The sequence below is a fragment of the Dermacentor variabilis genome, chromosome 10, assembly GCF_050947875.1.
Source record: "Dermacentor variabilis isolate Ectoservices chromosome 10, ASM5094787v1, whole genome shotgun sequence".
Classification (NCBI taxonomy): domain Eukaryota; kingdom Metazoa; phylum Arthropoda; class Arachnida; order Ixodida; family Ixodidae; genus Dermacentor; species Dermacentor variabilis.
Window position 1 is genome coordinate 51,318,896 of NC_134577.1, and position 27,749 is coordinate 51,346,644.

General features: G+C 51.3%; 1 protein-coding gene across 4 annotated transcripts in view; it reads left to right on the forward strand.

Moving 5' to 3' along the window:
• LOC142560538 (membralin) overlaps positions 1-27,749 on the forward strand; it is a 235,722-nt gene that overhangs the window by 114,214 nt on the left and 93,759 nt on the right. Inside the window, exon 1 of one of the 4 annotated variants that reach the window (XM_075672716.1) lies at positions 24,332-24,496. The exons of 2 other annotated variants lie outside the window; for them this stretch is intronic. The gene's annotated coding sequence lies outside the window, so the exon portion shown is untranslated. Of the gene's footprint in view, positions 1-24,331; positions 24,497-24,517; positions 24,876-27,749 lie in introns of those variants that run through there. One more of the 4 variants, XM_075672717.1, reaches the window with a different exon arrangement.

Consider the following 27,749-nt stretch of genomic DNA (forward strand, 5'->3'; position numbering starts at 1 on the left):
CGATCATAATAAACCTTGGCCCTCTGCTGGGCCTTTGTCATTGCTTCACCTGACAACTCCTGTGCCCTTCTTAAGCGTTCGAGGAGCTTAAGTACGTACTCCACCACGACTGGGTCGTCGCCCCTGCCTTCCCATGATTCTCGAAGCATGCGAAGCGGAGACCGAAGCGAGCGACCGTACACCAGTTCAGCTGGCGAAAACCCCGTAGCCGCATGCGGCGCGGTCCTTAAAGCAAACATCACCCCAGGCAGACACAGCTCCCAGTCAGTTCGATGTTCAAAACACAACGCTCTCAACACGCGCTTCATGACGGAGTGGAGCTTCTCAACGGAATTCGACTGTGGGTGGTACACTGAGCTGTGTAGCAGCTTTACCCCACACCTTTCGAGAAAAGTTGTCGTCAAAGCGCTAGTAAACACTGTGCCCTGATCTGATTGGATTTCCGCAGGAAAACCAACTCGCGCAAATATGGACAGTAGTGCATTAACTATCTCAACTGAGCTGAGTTCTTTAAGCGGCACTGCTTCGGGGAACTTTGTCGCTGGGCAGATCACAGTCAAAATGTGTCTGTACCCCGTGGCTGTTACCGGCAGAGGTCCCACTGTATCAATAACGAGCCGTCTAAAAGGCTCCGTTATGATAGGTACCAATTTCAACGGCGCCCTTGATTTGTCCCCTGGTTTGCCCACCCGCTGACAAGTGTCACATGTCCTCACGAAATGGTCTGCGTCCCGAAAACACCCTGGCCAATAGTACTCTTGCAAGAGACGGTCCTTAGTTTTCTTAACTCCTAGGTGTCCGGACCACGAACCCCCGTGTGACAAGCGCAACAGATCCTGACGATAGCATTGAGGCACGATCAGCTGATCGAACTCCACTCCTCGGCGGTCTAGATACTTCCGGTACAGGACTCCACCTCTTTCCACAAAACGCGCAGTTTTCCTGGCGATACCTTCTTTGACATTGCAGCGCACGTTTTCCAGGCTGCCATCCTTTTTTTGCTCGGCTATCAAAGCCGACCGGCTGACTTTTAGCAACCTATCAAGTCCGTCTGACGTAGGCGCGATGAGCAAATCAGTAGATAGCTCTTCTAACTTTCCCGTGTCGGGCGTTTCCTCTCCAGTATCTGGCGCCTTTAACGTTACAGACTCAAGTTTATTCAGTTCGGGCGTGCTCTGAAGATCAGCTTGCTGCGCCTCTGACCCTTTTTCGTTGTTTGATAACGTCGGCCCCGCAACTACCGCCTTTGCAGCGAGCTCCCGAACCTTCGATCTGGTTAAGGCCTGAACACTAGCTTCACCAAACAAAAGCCCCTTCTCGCGCAGGAGGTGATCGGACCTGTTTGAAAATAGGTACGGGTACTGGGGTGGCAGCATAGATGACACTGCCGCCTCTGTCTCAAGCGCTCCGAAAGGTCCTTCAATAAGCACCTTTGCTACTGGCAGACACACGCTATGAGCTTCCACGGCTTGCTTGATCCACGCGCACTCGCCCGTGAACATATGGGGTTCTACATAAGACGGGTGAACTACATCCATCGTAGCTGCGGAATCGCGAAGCACTCGGCACTCTTTCCCGTTCACGAGGAGGTCTCGCATGTAAGGCTCGAGAAGCTTCATGTTCTCGTCAGTGCTGCCTATTGAAAAAAACACAACTTTTGGTGTTGTTTCCGGACACTGCGCCGAAAAGTGACCCGGCTTCTGGCACGTATAGCACACGCCCGCTCGCCTCATCTCGAACTGCTTTCTGCGTTTGGCTGCCGCCGTCTCTTTACGTTTGGTCGGACTGCTTTCACTCGCATCCTCACTACGCGTGTCCCCCTTTAATCTCATGGGTGTGAACTTCGGCCTCTCAAACTTCGAGCCAAATTCACCCTTTTGACCGTCCTTAGCTCCGCGAGCCCGACGCGTCACCAACTCCTCGGCTAGCTCAGCGGCTTTAGCCACCGTACAAACGTCTGGCCTATCCAAGACCCAGTATCGCACGTTCTCCGGTAACCGACTATAAAACTGTTCTAGCCCGAAGCACTGCAGAACTTTATCGTGGTCACCGAACGCTTTCTCTTCTTTGAGCCACTCCTGCATGTTTGACATAAGCCTATACGCAAACTCTGTATATGACTCACTTTTGCCTTTCTCATTTTCCCGAAACTTCCGACGGAACGCCTCCGCAGACAGCCGGTACTTTTTTAGAAGACTCGATTTCACTGTGTCGAAATCCTCTGCCTCCTCTCTATCCAAGCGAGCGACTACGTCGGCCGCCTCGCCGGGTAACAAAGTGAGCAAGCGCTGAGGCCACGTTTCCCGAGAGAACCCCTGCTTCTCGCACGTTCGCTCGAAGTTAACCAGGAACAAACCAATGTCCTCTCCAAGCTTAAACGGCCGCATCAGGTCAGTCATTTTGAACAATACGCGTTCTCCTTCACCGTGTGCCTGACTTCCATTACGAGCGCGTTCTATCTCTATCTCGAGACGCTTCATTTCCAAAGCGTGTTGACGGTCGCGCTCTTCTTTTTCTTTCTCTTTTTGTTCTTTAAGTTCGCGCTCCTGTCTTTTTGCAGTCTCCCTTTCCTCAATGGTCTCAAGGCATTCCGACAGCTCGTCATCCTCAGCTTCTAACTCAAGAATAGCCCTTAGCAGTTCTGGTTTTCTGAGTTTGTCCGAGACATTCAGACCCAACTCTCTTGCAAGCTCCAGCAATTTCGGTTTGCGCAACGACTTCAAATCCATGGCTGCTCTGAATGCTGCTTTCTCTACTGCTTACTATTGTCTTGCCGCAAACTAACCCGGCAGCAACGACAACCACAATTACCAGCTCTGTTTCTGACACTAACAAAAGCCTGGCAAAGCTCAGAAGAAGAAAGTCCCGCACTCACCAAACCTCGCAGCCAAGAGTCCAGCGCAGTCGTTCCGCTGCAGGCAACCAGTCATCACACAGGGCTCGTTGCACTGCTCCCGGATCGTCGTTGAGCTGCTCAGCATACAGTCAACTGCATCTCTTCGCTGCTGGCCTCCGTTGTCGCGATCTCACCGCTGGCAGACAGTTGTTTGAAGTCGGAGGCGATCTCACCGCTGCCAACCAGATGTTTTGATCGCACCGCTGGCGCGATCGGTTGTTGGGAACTCGGCGCTGACGCCCGTGGTTGTACCTGGGTCGCAAGCCCCAAGGGTAGCGTTGGCCTGGCGGCCTGGGGTACAACTGGAAGCATCCGAAGGTCCCGGCAAAGCATGAGTCGACTGGTAACAACGAAACAACTTGTTTATTTTAACATCGCAAAGAGTTGGCGGTCAGGTTGACCGAAGAAGAGAGACGGGAGAGCACTTTACTCAACAGAAGAAATCGGAGCCCTCCTTTTGGCGTCCGGGGGCAGCTGTCTTTATACTCTCGCAGTTGAGGGCAAGAAGGAACCCCTCAATAGACGAGCACGTGAACGTACAATGTCGTAGCGCTGTCGTAGCACAATGTCGTAGCACAATGTCGTAGCACAATGTCGTAGCGCTGTCGTAGCACAATGTCGTAGCACAATGTCGTAGCACACTGTCGTAGCGCTGCCAGTCGGGCACAATGACTGTAATGAGAGGGTGATCCTTTGCGGTCGCATCGCCGCAGTCGCGCCTGGAAACACCTGGCGGGGAGCGTTGCGGCGACGACGATCGGGCCAAAATGTCTGCCGCCCCGCCGCAGTCGCGCCGGCAAAACCACGTGTCGCAGGCGAAACGCAACACTCTATAGGACTTAGGGGCAAAATACGATAACTCATGTGGTTGCTGGTCAGCGCTCTGTGTCCTTGGTCTTGCTTAAAAAGATTAAATTAACGGGTTTTACGTGCCAAAACCGCGATTCTTGATTATGAGGCACGCCGTAGTGGGAAACTCCGAAATAATTTGGACCACCTGGGGGTTATTTAACGTGCACCCAAATCGAGGTACGTGGATGTTTTCGCATTTCGCCCCCATCAAAACACGGCCGCCGTGGCCGGAATTTGATCCTTCGACCTCGTGCTTAGCAGCTCAACACCATAGCCACTAAGCAACCACGGCGGGTTTTCGTTTTTGCTTTGCACGTGTGTTAAACATATATTAAATGTCGGGATTTACGTGCCAAAACTACGTTACGATTATGAGACACGCCGTAGTGGGGCACTCCGTAATTAATTTTGACCACCTGGTATTTTTTAACGGGCATTTAAATCCAAGTACACAAGCATCTTTGAATTTCTCCGCCATCGAAGATGTGGTCGCCGCTGCCAGGGTCGAACCCGCGACTTCGAGCTTAGCAGCGCGCGAGGCCATAGCCCCCTGGTCTAGTGCGGCGGGTTATCGTCTTTGCGCCGCTCTTCCGAAATCAGAGTCAGTCTTCACGCTCGCAATGTATAACGTTTTGTGCACACGTGACACGTCCGTCCGTCGGTCAGTATTCTTGGAACAGCCGTGGCGTTTGTGTGCACGAGTTTTTTTGGCTTTCACACCAAGGCACTGCTGTCTGCGTGAACGGTCTCCTTTTCACGGCTCGAACTCGCCGCCGCTTTAGCAGTTGCGCATTTGTTTCCAATTTGGCCGCCCCACCCCATTGTCCTCCGTCCCTCGCCGTCACCCCCGCTTCCCCGCATTGTTTACGGACGTACCTCCTTCGCGCGTTGCGGCCCGCAAATGTAGCTCTTTGGCTTTCTTCTCTCTGCATGCGTATTCTCTGTCGAGGAGGTCACTCGAAAGAGCTCCCCTGGAGTGGCAGTGCCCGCAGCCGCCTGCGAGAACGTACACATGTGAAAGCCATACGGGATAGCGAATTCGGATGATTAATTGGTTTTCTGCGTTTCTATTCGCCCAGCGCGCATTCTGTTACTCTGCTGGACTGTCGGTTATCCGCCCCACGTTGTTGTATTACGTGCCTATATAGAGCAGTCGAGGGCAGTATGTGGCCAGGTGGTGTGATGAGGTTAGGAAATATGAATATGGTGGTGCAAGATTGGGGTAACTGGAGATAACAGGGACAGCCTAGGCTTCCGTCCTGTACTTAACATAAGCAGGCTCACAGTGCTGGCGAAATTGATTGTATGATCACTACTACTACTACTACTACTACTACTACTACTACTACTACTACTACTACTAATAATAATAATAATAATAATAATAATAATGCTGGAGAAGAATGGTGGAACAAGAGAAAGATTCGCCGCGGGCGTCGTAACTGCTTCCATAGACTGTTAGAAAGGAAAAGAACCCGGGAACGCTTTCTAAGGATGTTTGGTGACCTTAGCGTGGAATACCACGTTTGGAGTGGTCGATATAGTTCTTTATGGCTGCCTAGCTCGCAACAGATGAAGGGCGTAGAAATGTCGTGTGTTTCCCTTTCATATTTCCCTTAGCTGTATGATAGGCTGCACCGGTGCTGCGCACGGTATGATGACATCTGCGGCTTTACGATTGGAATGCCATTTACTATGTATACTACTCTGATGCTAATGCAAGGCGGACGTCCGCAGCAAGATGGAGACTGTAACTTAGCCCCTGCAAAGGCATGCGCCCTCGTCGGAACGTTGGCTCCAGCCTGAGACATCCCTCGTTAGGCAACTGCTGATCACTTCGATGCCCACGGTATTATGGTGCCAGCTATACTTCACTTCTGACACGTCACCTCCACTCTAGAACGCCCTTCCTATAGCCTCCTTCCTCGGTCTCTCTCGTCTTCATTGACGCGCCTCATGAGCCCGGCATTATTCTTTTGTGACGCGCCTAAAAATGTGCGCCGGCGTGTGCGCGCTGCTCTTCCTTCCTCCTCTGAAAAAAAAAAAAAAAACCGCGCGCAAAGCAAAGCGTTCGCACACGTGCCTTGTGTCCCTGCAGCGTACACATCTTTGTTTGTGCCCCCTTCTTCTTGCCCGGGTGGTGTGACGGTGCATTTCGTGCGGGCGTGCTTTGTTTTGGGCGGTCGCAAGCGCGCGAGACACTTCGGCCGCTCTCTCGAACAACGTCATGCCCCGTTGTGGCGTTTATAAATAAACACCGGCGGCGGCTATTTTCGGGGGGGGGGCTTGGGTCGGCCGGGTGTTGTAGTCGTCGTGCGTGCACTATACGCCTGAACAATCTGACGCCTATTTTTCTTTTCACGGGCCCTCTTTCTGTTTATAGTTTTTTTTCTTCTTCAACTGATGTCCGCATAGTTTGAATGACGCCCGACTTTCAACGGCGTGATATTGTTTGCCGCTGGCAGAAGGCGTCGAGAGGTCTCGCCAACAATGTCCTCCTTCTCCGGCTCCGTCTCCCACGCTTTCGTAGCTGCCGTGTTGTTGCATGCTACGTCGTTGTTGCGTGCTATATCACCTCTGCTCCTGGCGCATCAGTCAAGGGTTGCAGAAGCTCGTCTTTTGTAAGCACGCAATCCAGCAATCTTTCGGTGCGCCGTTCGACGTCGCTGGGCAAAAGCGCAGTTTTAACTATTGCACTGTCGAACTCTGGGACCTGTCCACCGTGTATGCCGGCGCGCGTGATCCTGGAGACAGCGCAGTGCGCGGTCACGTGAGTTCAAGGATCACGTGGCGGGGGTGTCGGCGTCTTGCCTTTCTGCACGTAATCGCGCTATCGTTCAAAACGCTGGGCAAAATATGATAATTTGTGCAGCACTTCATTGACCACTTCGCGAAAGGTTCGCTCCTCATATCGGTTTTAAACACGTGGGTTGGACCCGAACAATTCTCGTTCGATAGGTCGGGTGTTGTGTGCGTGCTATCCGTGCCGCCCGCATGATTACGGCGCGGCAGTGGTCGTCCTCTTCAAGCCTCGAGCATATGACCTCTGTTCGCACGAAGCACGTATACCTTGTAGTTTCTTTTTTTTTTTTTACCTTTCTGGGGCAACACTTTGTATTACGGCGCAGTCTGGTATACTATCAGCTGCCTCTCATGCGTCCGCTTTCTGTTTTTCGCGTAAGCGGGCTGCGATTGAGCCAGCGCAGGTGTCTTATTTTGTTCCTGTATTTACCGGCGTCCTTATCGGGAGTAATCGCCATGCGCGTGTATGCGCCGCTGCCGGCGGATTTGTTTGCGCTTTATTTTCGTGGCGATTTGCCAAGTTAGTGTAGTGGTTGAGTTGCTTGTGGTCATTGTTGGTCGCGTGCGTGCGCAGAGTTCATATACATATTATAACCATATTTACATATCCATTAGGCGTGTTAAAAACATTATGGGGTTTTACGTGCCAAAACCACTTTCTGATTATGAGGCACGCCTTAGTGCGTGTGTGTGTGGGAGGGAGGGGGGGGGGGGACTCCGGAAATTCCGACCACGTGGGGTTCTTTAACGTGCGCCAAAAATAAGCACACGGGTGTTTTCGCATTTCGCCCCCATCGATATGCGGCCGCCATGGCCGGGATTCGATCCCGCGACCTCGTGCTCAGCAGCCCAACACCATAGCCACTGAGCAACCACGGCGGGTATAGGCGTGTTAAGGCGGAGGCTCCAGGTTCACCAAAGTTAGACCCATAGCGGGAACTATATGTCTAAGAAAATGATGGAGAAAAAAAAAAAGGGGGGGGGGGTGACGTGCACGTATTGCACGTGTATATACGGTATTTCGTCTCAATCGTGTTTACCCGTAGGCCGTGCCTAACTGCTTGGCCCGATTCCAGAGCGGCTGCGGGGTGTTGCCGTTGCACGTCGCGTCGGTCTTGAGTCCAAACCGCAAGCTTGACGTACACACGTAAGCAGAAATACACGGAGCAGGTATTGTGCGATAAAGCCGGTTTTTCCCCTCTGCCTGTGAGTGCAGCTTGAAATTGAGGACTGCAGAGCAAACTTGGCATTATGAATTTCCCAGTGTACTCGTCGATTTCAGTTTATGCATGCTTATTACAAAGAAATTCAGTTTTTTTCGGCGACCCTGTGATCCGTATACTTTTGCTTACGGGTGTATGCGTGTTCGGACGGATGTGTTTTGAGTATAGGTCTTACAAAATTGAGTTCGCCGAGCTCGTTGGAAACACAAAGTAGCCGAACTTCCGTATAAATGAATATTTTAAAAAATTTTAAATAAATTTGGGGTTTTATATGTCCAAAAATCACGATCTGACTGCGAGGCACGCCGTATAGTCGCGCGGTCCTGGATTAATTTCAACCACCTTACTCCACGCTCCACGCTCAACCACCTTACTCCACCACCTTACGTGCTCCCAATGCGAGGCACACTAGCGTTCTTGCATTCTGCCACCGTCGGAATGCAGCCGCCGCGGTCTGGACGGGAAGGAATATTGTGTCTAATCTTGCCAATGAACGTAACGCAGTTTGTTACAGCGCAAGCCTTTCCTTTTCACTCCGAACCACACCTATCTTTATTATTGGTCAAAGTACTCCAGTCACGAGTGCATTCGGCCCAGTGTTATATTGATCTTTCAGTACCTTTCCGTTGATTTCTTGATCGGGCTGCATTCTACACATAAATTCCTTCTTGTGCGGTCTCGTGTGATTACCGCACCATGTATGCGCAAACATGTAAATAACGTAAAATGACGTAATTAGGCGACGGAGAGACGCGGATTGTTCCTTCAGTTATCTAGCTCGCGTTTTGAATGCGGCCTTTTGGAGATACAACAACCAGCTGTTACCGTGCGCTCTATCTTGCTTCAATTGCCGGTGGCCCGATCGTTGACCCAGGCAGGTTATACGATTGTATGAAACGCCTCTGTTGCACCACTTCGGTGCATTTTTTAAGAGATCGAGAAATATTCAATCCGACGCCATCGGCAACAGCGACACTTATTACCCCTGCCATATAGTTTAAGTCGTTAAGGCTGTCGTTAAAAAAAAAAAAAAAAAAGGGAACCCTCTAAAAGCGAATCTCGCGCATACCTCGACCAGACAGGTTGCAAGTTTGCTTGCTGTCTTCCCGAAGGCGAGCCCTTTACGCCCTGTCAGATGTCTGCCTCTGGCCCTTTATGTGCGTCGCCCTCTAATGACGCGCAAAGGAGAGCGTGCTTATTTATAGCTCAAACCGTTGTTCTTCCTATCTTGCCGCCTTAGCGGGTGGGGTTAGCAGGCCCATCCCTTTCAGTGCGCACCTCCGTAGTTATCTCGGTTTCGAGCGCGCCGAATGTCAACGCTTTTTCAAGGCAGATCTCCCTGCTTGGAAAAGCCGCTTCTGCGCGCACCGTTTTTACGTGCCCGTCTAAAAACTACCTGTCCTCGGAGCCCGGAACTCGCCCCATCGGTTTTGCATAGGCCCATCCGGCAGAGGACGCTGTTGGTAGATATACGCGGGGGGAATTCTCCCTGGCACCTTTGACCGTGTTTTAAAGCGTTTGGTACTCTTTGTGAAATAACAGCGATTTTTTTTTTAGTGTATAACCGTTTTTGTGGAGCTAAAACATGGATACTGCAGTAAGAACAACGGTAAAAAAAACACAGCGGTTAAAAGCGCGCGGTGCTGTCGGTATCGTTCTCGCATTCTTCCCTCATGACAGCTTGCGTTTTGAGGCGCTGCGCCTCTGTTCGAAGATGACGCTGCACGGGGTTCCAAAATGGTCCTCGAGGAAGTCGTCCTCGAAGTACAGATTGGCTCCCAGCTACGGGGTAAGGCGCGGTGATAAGGGGAACGTGCCACCCATGACACGTTGGGCAACACAACGCCACAAACAACCACCTCCCAAGTATGCATGCTGTAAGCGCATTCCTCCTAATAGCAGCCGAGGTTGGTTCTTCCCAATTTCGTCCTCTCTCGTATTATCCTGTTTTTGTAACGGTGATATTTGTCATGGCCATTCAACTGTCTTGGATAAGTCATTGTCGATGTATACTGCTAGGCGTTGTGGTGTGCTTAAAAGAAAAAAAAAAAAAAAACGTGATTCCGCAGTCCAGTCACGTCGCAGTACGAAATCGGTGCCTGGTGGTGAATAACCACTGTGTGCTAAGCAGTATACGTAAGCGTTAAGCGAAATTAACTTACCCTCAGGGGCATCGAACTGTATGCGTATAGGTGTTGTGTGCGACGCGTTTCGTTGGGTTAATAACGCACTTGATTTACCACGCATGCGTAGAAAGCGCTAAGCATCAGTGCACGTATGCAAGCGGATAGCCCGGTTAAAAGCTATCGCACGTCATAAAATGCTGGGCACGCATATCGCCAGACTTTGCCCTTTCTTTCTTTTTCCGTTTTGTTTTGGGGGTTGGGGGTGGAGGTCAGTATTGACAACGCCATTCGTTTATCGGATTCATACCTGCACTTACACAGGGCGTCGGCACACGTCCGATACCGTAGCCCTCACTCTCTTCATTCTTGTCTCGTTTCTCGCAGCAGCCGCGTGACCCTTTATTTATTTTTTTTTTGTCCGGATCCCGTTTCGCCATGAGGGCTTCCTATCGTTCCTTGCGTCCCCTGCAGCTTTGCCCCGGTCCTGTACATTCGTTTGAGTACCTCGCGTTCTTCGTTGCTCGCGAGCATGCATTCTCGAGAATGCGGGCGCTTCGCCGGCCGCCAGTCTCACTCGTTCCTCGCGCCGTGCATGCAGTTCAATTGCGCGCCGTATTCGTGTAGCGACGCTTTTACTCGTTGTGTTCCCCAGGGTTCCGCGAGGGTACGGTTTCTTTTACCGCGCCGCCCGCGTGTCTAGTGTTCGCGGCTCGCATCGGGACGGCCGCCTCCGCCTTCCGCGCATATTTCGCCGCGCGCACCTGTTGCACGAGGCGGTGCACCTTTTTTTGTTCCGTTTCCGAGGCGCCGGGCGGGGCGCCCGCGTTCTTTCGGGCCAGCGAAAGGTTACGAGACCCCAGGAGGCGAGACGAGATGATTTTGAAAGAAAGAAAGAAAGAAAGAAAGAAAGAAAGAAAGAAAGAAAGAAATGAAGGAGGCATAGGCAACAGGGGGCCGCGGCGCAATTTGGGTCGGCGCGTACGGGGGGCCGGCTCTCTAGCGAGACACACATCGCCTGACTTTCTCCTCCCGCGTATACAGCGGCGCGATGCTTACCCGTGGGCACCGCTGCATTGCCCACCGCCCGGCTTTGTGCGGGTGGGCGTTTTCAGGAAATGGCGAGGCCAAGTGGACGGTGGGCATCGACGCCCGAAGACGCAGTTCGCGACCGCCGTGCTTCTGTATAGACGGCCCTGCTCCGTGCAGCCAGCTGGCGCTGGCTCCTAATACTGTATACGATTCTCCAATATCGTGGTTCCTGCGTGGTTTTGTATTCGCTATGTACAAAATGTCCGCTATAGGGAGGAAACGCGCGAGAAGGTTTTGGACGGACGTGAACCGCAGACACCGAATGCAGGTTTCTTGGCTGAGCTCTAGTGCCCTGCAGGCATCTCGAGTGCCACAGAAGGGTGCGCATAGGAGGCAGCGAAACGTGCCTCAGTATTTGTTCCTGCCTCCCGTCGCTTCCTTTCACTATGTAGTGGCAAATGAGGGAGTGCTCTGGCGCACCCCCGACTAAAATGGAGAATCATTTAACCAGTACAAGTTTGATAGAAAATGGGAATTATGCTGGATTCGTTTCGTCGACTACAATCAGTATCCTTCCAAGCGCGAAAGGAGGCTTGTTGGGTGCCAAAAGTCGCAGTAGCGAGAGACGGTCGGCGATACTGTCCTTTTAAGTTTCCGCGAAGGTTCACCATGACGTCATGAATTTTGGCACTGTCGGTTCGAGTGTAGATTGGCTCCAGGGGGCGAGACGGTAAAAATTCTTGGCAAAAAATAGCACCGTGCTGCGTTTTTCGTGGCTTTTTAAGGCTCCTGTTACGGTAACAGCGACTTTATATTTTGTATTTTATGTTATTTTTATTTGGGGTGGGCAATGAAGAAGAGTCATGTGCTACTGCAGCTAATCTCATTTTTCTCTTAGGTGTCCCGTTGAGTGGGGAAGGTGCAGCCGACAATTCCGTTTAGCCTATGTCCTGTTGGCGACGAACGTGGCCTTTCTGGTACGGGAACCTGTGTGAATTTATATATGCGGCGTGATGCGCTGGCGTCGATGAATGAATGAATGAATGAATGAATGAATGAATGAATGAATGAATGAATGAATGAACGGACTCCAAAGAGGGCCGGGCGCTCGTGGACGCCTCCTTATTATGCGCCACTCGTGCCACTTGTACTCGCGGGAAGTTCCCCGCCTCTTTCCTGTTAACGTTTAACGGGTTCACACGAGCAGAAGCCTTGAAAACATGTCGTGACCGCACCCCTGTCCGGACGGCCGATGTGCTAAAATCGCTGATAGTGCAATTCTTCACGGCTCCTCGTGACAGCCGCAAGCATGCACGCGTGACCGCCAGCGGAATACGAGTGGCCACTCCTCTTTCTTCATAACCATGGTCTCCGAGATCGCGGGCGCCGCCTGATCTTGGAGACCACGTTGTAACTCGTACGCTTCCACGCTTTGACCTTGTGTCATGGCCGGCGACGCGGAGCAATCGCGCCTAAGGCGCATCGACGAAGCACGCTCCACAGACTTCGTTTTCATGCTAACTCTATGGCACATTACAGACTTTGCTTTCCCACTGAAACAGTGGCGCACTGCGATGATGCAGCTTGCTTCAACTTCCACATCGTTGTCTTTAAAACTAAAGTTGAGTGTGATCTCACAGAGAAACCAATACCGTGGTTGGGACGACATTATGAGCCCGAGATCGATGAAGAAGTTAACCATGGTGTGCGCAGGGTGCCAGCGAAAACTTCGACCGCCACACATTATTTCAATGTATAGGGGATTACGTGTATGGAACAAAACAACAATGCCAAAAGAAAAGGCAACCACAACGAGAACAACGACACTGGCAGAAAAAAAGAAAGTGTTTCACAGTATTTGGATCGCACCGATGGCGCGAGTTGTTGTGGTCGCACCGCTGGTGCGATCGGTTGGGAACTCGGCGCTGACGCCCGTGGTTGTACCTGGGTCGCAAGCCCCAAGGGTAGCGTTGGCCTGGCGGCCTGGGGTACAACTGGAAGCATCCGAAGGTCCCGGCAAAGCATGAGTCGACTGGTAACAACAAAACAACTTGTTTATTTTAACATCGCAAAGAGTTGGCGGTCAGGTTGACCGAAGTAGAGAGACGGGAGAGCACTTTACTCAACAGAAGAAATCGGAGCCCTCCTTTTGGCGTCCGGGGGCAGCTGTTTTTATACTCTCGCAGTTGAGGGCAAGAAGGAACCCCTCAATAGACGAGCACGTGATTGTACAATGGGCTAAGGTGACGCACACTGTCGTAGCGCCGCCGGTCGGGCACAAAGACTGGGAGGAGAAGGTAACCTCGGCTCTCGTAGCGCCTCTGGTCAGGCACAATGACTGGAAGGAGAAGGTAACTTCTGCTCTCGTAGCGCCTCTGGTCGGGCACAATGACTGGGAGGAGAAGGTGACCCCCTGCTGTCGCATCGCCGCCGGTCGGGCACAATGGCACATACACTCACACACGCACATGAAGACACGTGGCATCGGAACATGCCTGGAAACGCCTGGAAACGCCTGGAAACGCCTGGCGGGGAGCGTAGCGGCGACGCCGAACGGGCCAAAATGTCTGCCGCTTTGTTGCAATCGCGCCGGCTAAACCGCGCGTCGTAGGCGAAACGTAACAGACCGCCCCGCCGGGGGAAGGAGATCCCGATGGACAGGGGACTGCATCCGCTGTCCGGAGGGATGTCGCTCGACGATGCTCATAACCGAAGTCGGGCGTCCCTCGACGTTTCTTGAGCGCAGCGCACAGAGAAGGCCTCGTTCTCTCGTTCAGGTTCGCACAGGACACTGCAAAGTGACTTCGGGAGAGTTCACATTCTTGTTCTCGTTCCCGGCAAGCGTTAGAACTACGCTGAAACTCAACCGCTCAGTCAGCAAGCACGGCACAACCCTCACTAAGCCCTGCCAGGCTCTTTCCCCTTTTTATACCACTGCCTAGTTCCTTACAGTAGTCTAGCATCACTCAGAACGCGTCCACAAATTGGAAAATTGCACTAGAAAGCATATCATCACTTTGAAACACTAAACAAAAGCAATATGTTAAAAAAAAATCCTGCCTCAGGAAGAAAAACATCAGTAACAAACAATTTTTGAGGCTGATTCCTACGTTAGGGGCTTCGACTTAAGCCATCGGCGTTACCGTTGAGACTCCCCTTTTTGTAACGCACCTCAAAGGAATATTGTTGCAAAGCGAGGCTCCAGCGCAGGAGGCGGCCATTTTTGGGAGAGATGGTCTGCAGCCATTGGAGAGGGCAGTGATCCGTCTCAATGATAAACCTCGAGCCGGCTAGATAGCATGACAATTTCTGAACGGCCCACACGAGACACGCACACTCCTTCTCGGTGGCGCTATACGCCTGCTCACGACTGGTCAGCTTACGACTAGCATACAGGACGGGGTGTTCTACTTCTCCATTTTCCCGTTGGCACAGTACAACGCCCATGCCTCGCTCACTAACATCGCACTGAACAACGAACCCTTTTGTATAGTCTGGCGATCGTAGCACAGGCTGGCTTGTTAGGGCACTCTTTAGGGCGCTAAAAGCTCTTTCCTTTGTCTCGTCCCAGACGACTGTTTGGGGCTCTGTCTTTCTTAGAGCATCCGTCAGGGGAGCCGCGATATCAGAGTACCTGGGGATGTACCTCTGATAGTAGCCGGCGACACCTAAGAACGACCGAATATCGGTCTTCGTGCGCGGTTGCGGAAAGTCTCGCACAGCGGCCACTTTTATTTCAGAGGGGCGGCGACGACCCTGACCAATCACGTGACCGAGGTAGACAACCTCGGCCTGTGCTAACTGGCACTTAGGAGCCTTGACTGACAAGCCCGCTTCGCGCAGGCGGGTTAGCACTGCCCGCAAGTGTGCCATATGCTCAGACCAGGATGCGGAGAATATCGCTACGTCGTCTAGATACGGTAAAGCGAATTCTTGCTGTCCCCGCAACACTTTATCCATGAGGCTTGAAAAACAGTATGGCGCGTTCTTCAAACCAAAACTCAACACTTTAGGACGGAATGTTCCCATTGGTGAAATGAACGCCGCATACCTACTAGCCTCTTCTGTAAGTGGAACCTGCCAATAACCCCTGACAAGATCTAGGGTGGAAATAAACTGAGCGCTACTAACTTTCTCAAGGCGCTCCTCGATGTTAGGGATCGGATAAATTTGATCCTTAGTGATGGAATTAAGCCTGCGGTAGTCGACGCAAGGATGAGGTTCCTTGCCCGGTACCTCAACTAAAATCAAAGGGGAGGTATAATCACTCTCACCTGCCTCAATAACACCGAGCTGTAGCATTTTCTTTACCTCAGCCTCCATAATATCGCTCTGGCGGGGTGACACCCGGTACGCCTTGGATCGTACTGGCTCTGGGGAGGTAAGTTCTATGTCATGAGTAAGGACAGAAGTCCTACCAGGCCTCTCAGAGAACAGACCTTGAAACTCTTGTAATAGCTGGTGTAGTTCGGTTTTCTGCTCAGGCGACAGCGGTGCTTTACTGATTAAGTCACTAATGACTTGATCGGTGTCTTCCCTGTTCGTCACTGAGCCTAGTCCCGGAAGCTCGACCGGAAGTTCTTCAGGAACGTTTACCATCATGCACACCACTGCTTCCCTTTGTCTATAAGGTTTGAGCAGATTACAGTGGTAAACTTGCTGTGCTTTCCGCTTTCCTGGCAGACTTACCACGTAGTTAACGTCCGACAGTTTCTGAACAATTCGTGCTGGGCCCTCCCACTGCACGTCTAGTTTGTTGTTTAGCGATGTGCGCAATATCATGACCTCATCGCCCACCTCAAAACGACGGGCCCTGGCTGTCCGATCATAATAAACCTTGGCCCTCTGCTGGGCCTTTGCCATTGCTTCACCTGACAACTCCTGTTCCCTTCTTAAGCGTTCGAGGAGCTTAAGCACGTACTCCACCACGACTGGGTCGTCGCCCCTGCCTTCCCACGATTCTCGAAGCATGCGAAGCGGAGACCGAAGCGAGCGACCGTACACCAGCTCAGCTGGCGAAAACCCCGTAGCTGCATGCGGCGCGGTCCTTAATGCAAACATCACCCCAGGCAGACACAGCTCCCAGTCAGTTTGATGTTCAAAACACAAGGCTCTCAACACGCGCTTCATGACGGAGTGGAGCTTCTCAACGGAATTCGACTGTGGGTGGTACACTGAGCTGTGTAGCAGCTTTATCCCACACCTTTCGAGAAAAGTTGTCGTCAAAGCGCTAGTAAACACTGTGCCCTGATCTGATTGGATTTCCGCAGGAAAACCAACTCGCGCAAATATGGACAGTAGTGCATTGACTATCTCAACTGAGCTGAGTTCTTTAAGCGGCACTGCTTCAGGGAACTTTGTCGCTGGGCAGATCACAGTCAAAATGTGTCTGTACCCCGTGGCTGTTACCGGCAGAGGTCCCACTGTATCAATAACGAGCCGTCTAAAAGGCTCCGTAATTATAGGTACCAAATTCAACGGCGCCCTCGATTTGTCCCCTGGTTTGCCCACCCGCTGACAGGTGTCACATGACCTCACGAAGTGGTCTGCGTCCCGAAAACACCCTGGCCAATAGTACTCTTGCAAGAGACGGTCCTTAGTTTTCTTAACTCCTAGGTGTCCGGACCACGAACCCCCGTGCGACAAGCGCAACAGATCCTGACGATAGCATTGAGGCACGATCAGCTGATCGAACTCCACTCCTCTGCGGTCTAGATACTTCCGGTACAGGACTCCACCTCTTTCCACAAAACGCGCATTTTTCCTGGCGATACCTTCCTTGACATTGCAGCGTATGTTTTCTAGGCTACCATCCTTCTTTTGCTCGGCTATCAAAGCCGACCGGCTGACTTTTAGCAACCTATCAAGTCCGTCTGACGTAGGCGCGATGAGCAAATCAGTAGCTAGCTCTTCTAACTTTCCCGCATCGGGATTTTCCTCTCCAGTATCTGGTGCCTTTAACGTTACAGACTCAATTTTATTCAGTTCGGGCGTGCTCTGAATATCAGCTTGCTGCGCCTCTGACCCTTTTTCATTGTTTGATAACGTCGGCCCCGCAACTACCGCCTTTGCAGCGAGCTCCCGAACCTTCGACCTGGTTAAGGCCTGAACGCTAGCCTCACCAAACAAAAGCCCCTTCTCGCGCAGGAGGTGATCGGACCTGTTTGAAAATAGGTACGGGTACTGGGGGGGCAGCATAGATGACACTGCCGCCTCCGTCTCAAGCGCTCCGAAAGGTCCTTCAATAAGCACCTTTGCTACTGGCAGACACACGCTATGAGCTTCCACGGCTTGTTTGATCCATGCGCACTCGCCCGTGAACATATGGGGTTCTACGTAAGACGGGTGAACTACATCCATTGTAGCTGCGGAATCGCGAAGCACTCGGCACTCTTTCCCGTTCACGAGGAGGTTTCGCATGTAAGGCTCGAGAAGCTTCATGTTCTCGTCAGTGCTGCCTATTGAAAAAAACACAACTTTTGGTGTTGTTTCCGGACACTGCGCCGAAAAGTGACCCGGCTTCTGGCACGTATAACAACCGCGCGCTTGCCTCATCTCGAACCGCTTTCTGCGTTCGGCTTCGGCTGCCGCCGTCTCCTTAGGTTCGGTCGCACTGCTTCCACTCGCATCCGCACTACGCGTGTTCCCCTTTGCTCTCATGGGTGTGAACTTCGGCCTCTCAAACTTCGAGCCAAATTCACCCTTTTGACCGTCCTTAGCTCCGCGAGCCCGACGCGTCACAAACTCCTCGGCTAGCTCAGCGGCTTTAGCCACCGTACAAACGTCTGGCCTATCCAAGACCCAGTACCGCACGTTCTCAGGTAACCGACTATAAAACTGTTCTAGCCCGAAACACTGCAGAACTTTATCGTGGTCACCAAACGCTTTCTCTTCTTTGAGCCACTCCTGCATGTTTGACATTAGCTTGTAGGCAAACTCTGTATATGACTCATTCTTGCCTTTCTCACTTTCCCGAAACTTCCGACGGAACGCCTCCGCTGACAGCCGGTACTTTTTTAGAAGACTCGATTTCACTGTGTCGAAATCCTCTGCCTCCTCTCTATCCAAGCGAGCGACTACGTCGGCCGCCTCGCCGGGTAACAAAGTGAGCAAGCGTTGTGGCCACGTTTCCCGAGAGAACCCCTGCTTCTCGCACGTTCGCTCAAAGTTAACCAGGAACAAACCAATGTCCTCTCCAAGCTTAAACGGCCGCATCAGGTCAGTCATTTTGAATAATACGCGTTCTCCTGCACCGTGTGCCTGACTTCCATTACGAGCGCGTTCCATCTCTACCTCAAGACGCTTCATTTCCAAAGCGTGTTGACGGTCACGCTCTTGTTGCTCTCGCTCTTTCTGTTCTTTACGTTCACGCTCTTCTTTTTCTTTCTGTTCTTTACGTTCACGCTCTTGTCTTTTTGCAGTCTCCCTCTCTTCAATGGTCTCAAGGCATTCCGACAGCTCGTCATCCTCAGCCTCTAACTCAAGAATAGCCTTTAGCAGTTCTGGTTTTCTGAGTTTGTCCGAGACATCCAGACCCAACTCTCTTGCAAGCTCCAACAATTTCGGTTTGCGCAACGACTTCAAATCCATGGCTGCTCTGAATGCTGCTTTCTCTACTGCTTACTATTGTCTTGCCGCAAACTAACCCGGCAGCAACGACAACCACAATTACCAGCTCTGTTTCTGACACTAACAAAAGCCTGGCAAAGCTCAGAAGAAGAAAGTCCCGCACTCACCAAACCTCGCAGGCAGGAATTCCGCGCAGTCGTTCCGCTGCAGGCAACCAGTCGTCACACAGGGCTCGTTGCACTGCTCCCGGATCGTCGTTGAGCTGCTCAGCATACAGTCAACTGCATCTCTTCGCTGCTGGCCTCCGTTGTCGCGATCTCACCGCTGGCAGACAGTTGTTTGAATCGCACCGCTGGTACGAGTTGTTGTGGTCGTACCCGCTGGTACGATTTGTTGGGAACTCGGCGCTGACGCCCGTGGTTGTACCTGGGTCGCAAGCCCCAAGGGTAGCGTTGGCCTGGCGGCCTGGGGTACAACTGGAAGCATCCGAAGGTCCTGGCAAAGCATGAGTCGACTGGTAACAACAAAACAACTTGTTTATTTTAACATCGCAAAGAGTTGGCGGTCAGGTTGACCGAAGTAGAGAGACGGGAGAGCACTTTACTCAACAGAAGAAATCGGAGCCCTCCTTTTGGCGTCCGGGGGCAGCTGTTTTTATACTCTCGCAGTTGAGGGCAAGAAGGAACCCCTCAATAGACGAGCACGTGATTGTACAATGGGCTAAGGTGACGCACACTGTCGTAGCGCCGCCGGTCGGGCACAAAGACTGGGAGGAGAAGGTAACCTCGGCTCTCGTAGCGCCTCTGGTCAGGCACAATGACTGGAAGGAGAAGGTAACTTCTGCTCTCGTAGCGCCTCTGGTCGGGCACAATGACTGGGAGGAGAAGGTGACCCCCTGCTGTCGCATCGCCGCCGGTCGGGCACAATGGCACATACACTCACACACGCACATGAAGACACGTGGCATCGGAACATGCCTGGAAACGCCTGGAAACGCCTGGAAACGCCTGGCGGGGAGCGTAGCGGCGACGCCGAACGGGCCAAAATGTCTGCCGCTTTGTTGCAATCGCGCCGGCTAAACCGCGCGTCGTAGGCGAAACGTAACAACAGAAAGTCGCTAATGCAGTATACACAGAGTAAGCCCGGAACATAAATTTGTGAGATGTATATAGTTCATTCGTGATTTTCTCTGCAACTAAGACCTTGACGTGAAGTAAACACTGTGTAGGGCTTGCAGCAATTTATAATTCTAGATCACATAAGATTTTGCCGCTCGCGATATGTTAAAAAGCCGCTAGAAGGTGTCAGCTATACGTTTGCATGAGCCTGGTCGAATCGTGTGGAGTCGAGCTGTCGGACCGAATTCCGGTCGTTAGGTTCATGTAAACGTATAGCGGTCCTGACAGAGCGTCGAGGCAAAATCGGTCAACTCGCCCAACCTGCTTTGTAATATGCCTGCAAACGCGGTCGGGTCGGGCTGAGTCATCTCGACTTCTGACACGACCCGGTCGCGTTGGCTTCTCAAGTGAGCGAAGCTGTTGTAACTTGCTCATTGACGAAGGAGCGTGACTCTTGCCGGAAGGTTTCATTACATTTTGTTACTCGATCGTGGGCAAACCTATAGACCAATGCAGAACTTCTCGCGCGAAGCGGTCCCTCAGGCCGCATGCACAATTTAAGCCATAGCCGGGCCCAAAAGCAACTCTGTGTATAGGTGCTGCACGCGTACCGGTCTCGGGGTGGCCTTGGAACTTATACCGTGAGAGTTTCCGTCCCATCTCTAATCTCTGTCTGGCGTGTGCGTGGGCCGCGGGATGTCTTATCGCTATCGGAGCAATGCAGGCGCGCGTGAGCTCACGTGGCGTGTGTCAAGCCGCCACCGTTTTCGCGACCATTCTTCGCTGGCACCGGGCTCTCCGCCGCGAACGGTACACATGTATAGTGCACGCCTATCAGGACTGATGAGCAGCAGGGGATCGTTGTTGCTTGTGTACATTGGGCTGCAAAAGTCTCGATCGTGCGCTTTATCTATCTCACTGATAGTCGCGTTAATTACTTGAATAAGCTTTTCTTCTCTTTTGATGTATCTCACTTACCCGGGACGGTATTCTCGAACGATCACTTTCGAGTATACGATCGGTTTCACGCAATTTCGCGTGAGTTGGCACCGCGGACGCACCCCCCCCCCTCTCTCTCTCTCTCTCTCTCTCTCTCTCTCTCTCTCTCTCTCTCTCTCTATATATATATATATATATATATATATATATATATATATATATATATATATATATATATATATAGTCCACAGCGTTGCTCGCATAGTGCCAAAAACGCTATTGCCTGTGATACCGACACGACCAGCGCACGTAGATCGCGCGAAATATCGCGAGAGCACGTATGCCTGAAAGTGAACGTTCAACAATAACGGCCTGCCCAGCGGAGCTGCTTTATTGGTTAATTGATTGAGTTTAACATCCCGAAGCAGCACTGAGGCTATCGATAGATGCCGCAGTGGAGGAATCCGAATTCATTTTGGCCCCCTGGCGCTCTTCAACGTGCACCTAAATCTAAGCGCATCGTTTTGCATTCGGCTCCCGTCGGAAAGTGGCCGTCGCAGCCGGGCATCGAACACGCGCGATCTCGCGCTCGGCAGCATGCAGCTCACATCGCTTGAGCAACGCGTTTCGGCCTGAATACGGCGGTTCTCGTCGGATCACCGAACTCAAAGCAGCAATGTGCTTGATGAGCACCTTGAGAATTGATATGCCTGACAACGGCGACTGCTCACGGCTTTTGATCGGCCGTGAATATATATATATATATATATATATATATATATATATATATATATATATATATATATATATATATATATATATATATATATATATATATATATAGACGAAGCTTTTCGCCCATTTTCGCAAGCAGATTCGTAATTTAAGTATACAAACAGCGATGTTCTCTGCCCTCCCCCCCCCAAAAAAAAAGGAAGAAATAGGGAAGAACATTAACCCTGGCTACTTTCCCGCATGCAGTTGGACGTTGCTCGATCCTAATTGGGGAAAGAAACTACATACGTGAGCTCGACGCATGAGGCGTGTTTCTTCTCTTTGAACAAATCGAGAACATGAAATCTGCGGTCGACTGCTGGTGGAAAAGATTGAATGACAGAAAACGCGCGACCGGAAGTTTTCTGGTTTCACGAACACATATTACTGTCCGTATAGTGCCGGGTAGAAGTGTGTGTATTCTCCATGTTCCCGCTTCCCGATTTCTACGCTTTTACCATACCGAACTATATTTATATTCGCTGCGGGTGGCGCTTCGGTAAGGAGCTGCAGTGCCGACCCCGTCCTGGAGGGCAGGCGGCGGCAAGAACCTGGGTGCCGAGCTTCGAGAAGAAGCGTAAGAATGAGAACAGTATAGCACGAAAACGAGAGGCACGTTGACAGACGATGTGAACTTTCTGCTGAGCGCTCCTTGCTGCAAGTTTACTAGCGCATAGTCTGCGGAGATTTGCAGGGTAGCGAACTTGGGCCGTGTTTACATTCTCTCCATGACGACAATGACTTGTGACAATGACTTCTGTCAGCTGCCTATAGTCGCGCTTATAGCCAACTTGAGCTAATCGGGGGTTATAGATAGCTACTTTTCAGTCTAGCATTTTGCCGATCTCCTTGATCTTATATCTCGTCATTAAAACCTCCTTCTATACATTGTTCACTTAACATGCCTGTAACGAGTTCGGTTCTGTGAATCTCTTCCCTGCTTTTCTAATGCGAAAACATTATATGCCCCATTACGTGAAAAATCCGCTGGCGTAGTTGGCGTGATCGATAGATGGTAAAAAAAAAAAATGGCCGACGACGCCTAGAGAAAAAAAAAACGTCGGAAAATAACATGATTGAGGTCAAATTTGTCAGGGACGTTCCTGTACGCAAAGTAAATTAATGCCTTTGAAAACAAAATTTGGTAAATTTCGATCTGGGTGGGAATGGAACCCGGACCTCTGGGGTGGGAGACAAGCCCGCTTCTCCGACACCACGGCGGCTTCACGGTTCTGGTTGACTAAAAGTGTGCCTAGTGCCTGCGTCATAGGGCACGTGATGGCGCACGTAATGGGGAGGAGCTGACGCTGCGTCATGATCGTGTAAAAAAAGAATCGCAGTTCCACCGGAAAGGCGAAGCACCGATTGCGATAGCAAATTACTAGATAGCTGTAAAAAGTAAGGATAGTAGCTTTATCGGCCGTATGAACTTCTAAACATTCGCTTACTAACTAAATTAACAATGATAAAATACGTAAGCGTGACTCAACGAGGACGTAGAAAGAAACAGACACACGGAGACAGCGCTGTTTTTGTGTGTCTGCTTCTTTCTACGTCCTTGTTCAGTCACGCTTACGCATTCTATTTTGAATTCAAACCAACTAGCCCGTCAACGTGTTTTTAACTAAATTAACCAGCACGGTGTCACGCGCGCACAGGTAAACATGAACACACATCGCTCGATGACAGCGGAAACTGTCTGTGAAAACACTGGAGCTAGGAATCGCGGCAGCAGCCGCGACCCAATTGATCTCCTTGCATCTGTCGCTTCAACGCGTACGAAACGTCGAAAGCACAGCGCACGCGAAGTCATCGGCACTACGCGACTATACAAACATCGCAGATCGCTTCGAAGATGAGGCCCGCGCGGGCGCGCACTTTAGCCACTTCTCAGACCGCTTTCAAGACAGACGAGCGCCGGCAACGCGTTCCTAACGGGGTCCGCCAAAGTCGTCTACTACGGCGTCCACGCTTTGCGTGGCCAACGCCGTGGTAGACGGCGCGGTTGTCTCCACTCTGTATGGGGCGGCGGGCGAGGAGGACATCGAGACACTAGAGACTTTTAGCTTGTCCGCTATTCCGGTAAACGGGAGCGGTTTGGGCGGATTGCCGGATTTGCGGGGGCGTAAACGTGAGCGGCCAGAGCGGTGCAGCCGCCTGGTAGCACAGAGTTCAACCATACAAACACAGAGCTAAAACTGCAGTAACCCACTATATCCTGCTTCACTACTCGTGCGAATTTTGGCAGCGACGTAATTGTGAACACCATTACGCCACTGTAGAAAATTTACACCAGCAGCTAAGCAGAATATAGTAATTAGCTTTGTGTTTGTGTGGTTGGGCTTTGCGCCGCCAGCTGGCGCCACCAATCTGGCCGCTCACGTTTACGCCTCCGCTAAACCGGCAAACCGCCCACGCTTGGCGGAATACCGGACACGCTAAAAGTCTCTTATGTTGCACTGTAGCAGCCGCCGCAGATTAACGCCCACCTCCCTCGCTTAACCGCCCTTCCTCGCGCGCCACAGGAGAGGTCACGCATCCGGGTCTCGTACCTCGCTCGCGCACGCGAGATTCAACCGCGTTTGCCGGCTCACCCTCGCACGCTTTCACTCACAAGGAACCTCACAGCGACGGCGACGGCATAAATGCTCCGGAGTCCGTATAATTGCTATCGCAATAATAAAAATAATTAATGTCCAATTGAACGGTTCTTGGCGGTCCTTCGAGTTATGAACTCGTCGCGGGCAAGCGAGCGCGTTGAGGCTTTTGGCGCTTCTCAACGCTCCCCCCCCCCCCCTTGCCTTCTCCGTGCCCCCGACTTCGGAGACGTGACACGCTATGTAGAGGCGTAATGAATCGCTGCCGGCGGGCTTTATGTGCGTCTTTTTCTCGCGGCTGATTCTCCGCTTCTCTCCTTCCCCCCTTTTCCTCCCCCGCGTTGATAATCTGCAAAAGGCGAAACGGAGAGCCGCCGCTGCAAACAGCTGAAAGGAGTTACCGCCGTCTATCGTATCTGCGGGCCAGCTGCGGCGACCGTTGCCTGCACGTAGGCGCGAAGTTTACCCGACGCCGCCACGACGCGTAGGAGCAGCGGTTGCCGCTGACCGATGTCCATTCTCGTCCACTAAAGCCCACGGTCACTCTGCCTCTCGCCTTGTCCCGTGCCAGGTGTGGGGGCGACCTTCGTTGTTGTCCTGTAACACCGGCGTGGCGACCTCACGGTCGCAAGAAAGAGTCCGGCCTGTCGTCAAATTTGTGCTTTGCGTTTCTGGAAATTGGATCTGCAAATTGCTGTCACTGCTTGGACAGCGTGTGTTTGTGTGTGTTTGTCGGGTTCCCTGTTTTCTTCTGCTGGGGTGGATTCTACGTACGTATGTACTTTTTGTGTCGCGGCTTCGACGGGAGAACCTCCCGAAAACCGGACAACTTGCTCGCCGAGTACTCGTGCTTTCCTCGGACTCCCAGTCGTGCTTGAGCTTCGCCCCTGCCGCCGCCTGGCTTGAGACCAGCCATGCGCGTACACTCGGTAGACTTGGGTGATTCGAAGGTGAGCCGCGCGGTTTGTTTGAGCTCCTCGTATGGGTAGTCGACTGCGGTACGGCGTTCTGTGGAGTGGGCGCGGAGTTCAACGTTGCCTGTTTATCGCCTCTTGGAACATTCGGCGAAGCTTTCTTAGCGAACCCTCCTGGACTTCTTGCTGACATACAGGCTCGCCTACGTCACGTGTGCGAGTCTGAAGTTTCGATTTGGCCGTAGACGGTGGGAACCAACCTTCTAACTACATATCCCCGCGTCACCAATTTATTCCCTCGAGAAACGTCGCCTTCGCGTACTCCGGACGTATACCACTGCTTCGGTCGACGTTTCGCAGTGCGCATTCGCATGGAACTACCGTTTTGCACTTCTGCGTAGCTTGTAAACGGTGTAGTGCGTAAACATAAAGATTGCGCGAAATTCAAGTTGTGACCTGCGTGGTGCATGAACGTCGCGCATGAGATTACACATTCGTAGGATAACAATGAGGACCAGTGTATACGCACCACATTTATTGTTGCACCATTTAAGTAACCGCTCCGCGAAAGCTTCTTTTAACAAGGATTCCAGCATGTGCATTCGATTTGCGTAATTTTATTTGTTATTTCCTGTAGGGCTACTTTGATTGTCCTGCTCTCTCTCTCTCATCGCCATAGTCTCCCGAGCAGCCGTGCTAATCGTGCGATCAACATGAACTGCTGCAATTTTCTCGATGACAGTTCCAGTTAGTATACAGCGCTTTCAAACTGAATTTTGCATATTCGGGCCTTATAGTCCCGTTGCCACACCACCTATTCGTGTCGCCATAGGCGTTACAATTCGAGAAAGTTTATCCTGGTGGGTTCGAGACAGTAGTGTGGTACGGCGTACGCATCGACGCAAGGAGGAGTGTTTTGTGTGTCTGTCTGTAGCTGTACCGTATAAGCTTCCTCTTATCGGCGGGAGATATTGCCGCGTGCCTTTCGCAAGGCGCGTTAATTGCGCAAGAACAGCTTGCATCGTGTTGACCACGGGCACTGTGTCTTGCCCAAAGTTGCGCAAACGCTTGCCTGACGGAGTCGCGCTTTCGATTGAGATATACTTTGTTTCATTGCATGGGGAATTCCCGTCGCTGTTATGGCGATCTCGTGCATTTACTGTGTGAGCATCTCTGGCGATCGACGCATGGTGCGCCATCAGCGGCGCGGCCGAAAGTCCCGATACTTGTTTGGTTAGGAAAGATATAGCTTCAGCGCTAAGGCGTTTCTCTCTCTCTCTCTCGCTGCATTTGCATGTCGCCACAGAGCTGTCCTATAACCAGCCTGTCTGTCGTTACCTGCTGCATAACGGTCACGATGATCGAATCGTACTTTTCAGAAAGAAAAGGAAGAACTAGAAGATGAAACATGCTATGGTATTTGCTTATTTATTTATTTTTTATTTATATCAAGATACTGCAGGCCCCAAAGGGCTATCGCGGAAGTAGGGAGTACAAGATACAAATATTGTAAAGATGAAAGAAAGATGCTAATGAAAAAAAAAATGAATTGTTAACAATATGTGAAGTGAATTCAGCAGACGATAAAGATCGCGCATGACCTATAGGTTAACTGTTAAGCATGACAGTGTTCTACAGTGCGAAAAAGAAAGTGCATTGACGAAAGGGACATATATTCAACTCATGATGGCGCCCAGTGGATGTAGGTATAGCAGTGTGGCAACAGCGTTCTCCCGATCATGCTCGTAACGAGGTCAAGGTGCCTCGAAGGCGCGTACCGCCCATTTTCGCACTTAGTACACTTCCGGTAATCGAACATAGGAGGTTAACTCATACTGTAGGTATAGATTACGCTTGGGGTGTTCAGGAACATTGTTTTAATAAATCAAATTCAGAGATATCATTATTAGTATGCGTCCATTGGGTGCTACAGAATGGGTGGGACAAAAGTAAGGTGCACTTTCGATTATCGCTATTGTGACATCGCACGCGCAATTTCACATGCTTTATAGCTCATTGTGTTCTAGTGGAGCCACACGCTGAATTGTTACGTTATGAAAAAAATATATCCTAAAAGGGATCGTTCTGCAGGTGTAAATCGCGCTATTATTCTCAGAGCAAAAGAGTTAGCCTAAAGTGGTAGTCATTTCATTTGCTAATTGTTCATATCTGTTAATAACTTCCTGCTAGCATCTTTCTTAGTAGCGCGAGTGTCCCGTAAGCTATGTGGGTGTTCATGTATAGTGACCGCAGCTACCCAGCGCAACCTGTGGTCTGTTGTTCCTGCATGGGATGACAACCTTCAGACGTTTTTCTTATGACGTGTCATGTCGAAGACGAACGCTGGTTAACATTTCTGCACTGCTTCCTAGAACACACATTCGGGAGCACTTGGTTCGACAGATGCGATAGACAACACTCTATATTTGCGACACGCTGGAGTGCTCACCACTTATTCAATCAGTGCCCTAGAGAAGGCGCCTGCAAAGTGCAACACGGGGCGTTCTCAAGGTACTGCTACCTTGCTTGTGGCTGGTGGCTGGTGTGATGGCGTACGTGGTGACGCATTGCGACGACGTATTCGCGTTTCGTGCATACAATCACGGGTGTTTTGCTGGTGGTGTTCTGCAAAAGCTGGTCAGTGCACAAGCACTTGGTGTACATTCTTCGCGTTTTAGGGAAGTTTACATCCCAACTTGTGGAACAAGTTTGCGAACCTTTGGCTATTCTATAACTTTACCGTTACTATGTAGCATACAGCAACATATGTTACAGTGAGTTTACTAACCTCTGCTTAGTAACCTCCTCGCGCTTTTTGCTTTTTTTTTGACGAAGTACTCGCTGTCGTTTTGTGTGACTGGAAGAGATTTTCTCAGACGTGTCTACGGTTATGGGGCGCTTATTGCGTGC